Source organism: Penaeus vannamei, chromosome 10 (assembly GCF_042767895.1).
Source record: "Penaeus vannamei isolate JL-2024 chromosome 10, ASM4276789v1, whole genome shotgun sequence".
NCBI lineage: Eukaryota > Metazoa > Arthropoda > Malacostraca > Decapoda > Penaeidae > Penaeus > Penaeus vannamei.
This window is the reverse complement of record NC_091558.1, coordinates 21,097,779-21,100,278: the sequence shown is the minus strand read 5'-3', so window position 1 is coordinate 21,100,278 and position 2,500 is coordinate 21,097,779. Positions and strand designations below refer to the sequence as shown.

General features: G+C 39.9%; 1 protein-coding gene across 1 annotated transcript in view; it reads left to right on the top strand.

Moving 5' to 3' along the window:
• The window catches only part of LOC138862811 (dipeptidase 1-like), a 135,624-nt gene that overhangs the window by 62,802 nt on the left and 70,322 nt on the right, over positions 1–2,500 (top strand). The gene's annotated exons all lie outside the window — the stretch shown is intronic.

Sequence of the window (2,500 nt, the reverse complement as noted above, 5' to 3'; positions counted from 1 at the left end):
ATTACAAGGGCATTTAGCAGCATCGTCTCGTTTATCACACTCTTTTAGGGCGGCGTCTTCCCCCTCCTCCTCCTCCTCCATCCCCTCTCGTTCATACCTCCACCTCCCTGTCCCTAGTCTCCCCTCCCCCTTCCGGCGTCTTCCCCCCCCCCTACTCGTTCATACCTCCACCTCCCTGTCCCTAGTCTTCCCCCCCCCCTTCCGGCGTCCCCCCCCCCCACCTTACTCCTTCATACCTCCACCTCCCTGTCCCTAGTCTCCCCCTCTGCCTTCCGGTGTCTTCTCCCCTCCCCCCCCTACTCCTTCATACCTCCACCTCCCTGCCCCTGTTCTTCCCCCTCCCTCCTGCCTTCTCTCTTCTTGTCGTCAACCAATGAATTCTTTCCCTCATTATGTGTCTTTTTTCATTTTTTAAAATTCTCTCTTTTGCTTCCTCTGTTCGACTTCGTTGTTGCTTTATCTCCCTTTTGTCTTCTTCTCTCGTTTTCTCTCCTCTCCTTGATTCTCTGTCTTTTCCTCCTTCGCATCCTGCTTCATTCATCTATCCTTCTCTCTTCTCTTTCTTCAACTCTCTCCCCGGCCCTTTCTCCGCCTCTCCTCTTCCTTTCTCACCTTCTCTCCTTCTCATTTCTCTCCACTCCCCTCCTCTCTACTCTCTCACCCCCCTCCTCCTAGATTTGTCTTCTCACCCCCTTCCCTCCCCCTCATCCCCCTCCTCCTCCTCTCCTCTCTCCTTTCCCTCCTCCACCTCTCCACTTCTCCTCTCCCCTCTCCTTTCCCTCCTCCTCTCCTCGTCCCCTCCCCTCTCTTCCTCCTCCTCTCCCCTCTCCTCCTCCTCTCCCCTCTCCTCTCCCTCCCCTTGTCTCCCTTGTTCGTAGATGAATTATCTTCCCCCGGTCCAAGAAGAATAATGAGAAAATACAAACACGGAGGCATCAGCCACGGATTTATTTCTTGGTCTTCTCTATCAGCGGGGAACAGTCGTGCGAGATGACGGTGTTCTATAAAAAAAAAAAAAGAAAAAAAAGGGAGAGAGAGAGAGAGAGAGAGGGAGGGAGGAAGGAAGGGAGGGAGGGAGGGAGGAAGGAAGGGAGGAGGAGGAAGAGGGAGGAGGGAGGGAGGAGGAGGGAGGAGGAGGGAGGGAGGGAGGAGGAGGAGGGAGAGAGAGAGAGAGAGAGAGAGGAGAGAGAGAGAGAGAGAGAGAGAGAGAGAGAGAGAGAGAGAGGAAGAGGGAGAGAGAGAGGGAGGGAGGGAGGGAGGGATATATATATATATATATATATATATATATATATATAGAGAGAGAGAGAGAGAGAGAGAGAGAGAGAGAGAGAGAGAGAGAGAGAGAGAGAGAGAGAGAGAGAGAGAGAGAGAGAGAGAGAGAGAGAGAGAGAGAGAGAGAGAGAGAGAGAGAGAGAGAGAAAGAGAGATAGTGAGAGTGAGAGAGAGAAAGAAAGAGAGGGAGATAGATAGAGAGAGAGAGAAAGAAATCGCAGCTCGGAGCTTTCTATTTTTTTCTTTCTTGTTCTGTCTATCTATTTGTCTGTCTGTCATTCTATGTGTCCATTTGTCTGTTTTTATATTTATGTATCTATCGCTATCTATCTTTCTCATTCTCTCACTGTCTATCTTTATCTATTACCTCTATCTCTCTCTCTCTCCTCCTCCTTTCTTTCTCTCTGTGATATATATATATATATATATATATATATATATATATATATATGTGTGTATATATGTGTATATATACACACACACACACACACACACACACACACACACATATATATATATGTATATATATACATACATATATATATATATATATATATATATATATATATATATATATATGTATATATATATATATATATATATATATATATATATATATATATATATATATATATATATATATATATATATATATATATATATATATATATATATATATATATATATATATATATATATATATATATGTATATGTATATATATATATATATATATATATATATATATATATATATATATATATATATATATATATATATATATATATATATATATATATATATATATATATATATATATATATATATATATATATATATATGTATGTATGTATGTATGTGTATATGTGTGTGTATATTTATATATATATATATATATATATATATATATATATATATATATATATATATATATATATATATATATATGCATAAATGTAAGTATATATAAACATATACGCACAGACATTAACAGCTAAGACCAAAAAGACAAATGAAATCAAGATTACTTTGAAAACGCGTTAAGAGTAAGAATATATGTCATATGCAAATCAGGTAATATGTCTGGAAGCGAGAGAACGAAAGGATTAAAAGTTGACCGTTTCTCTTGGCCGAAGGAGGATGCGAGTGACGAGGAGAAAAAGGCGATGGAGATAGACAGATGGACAGATCGTATAAAGGAGAGAGAGAGAGAGAGAGAGAGAGAG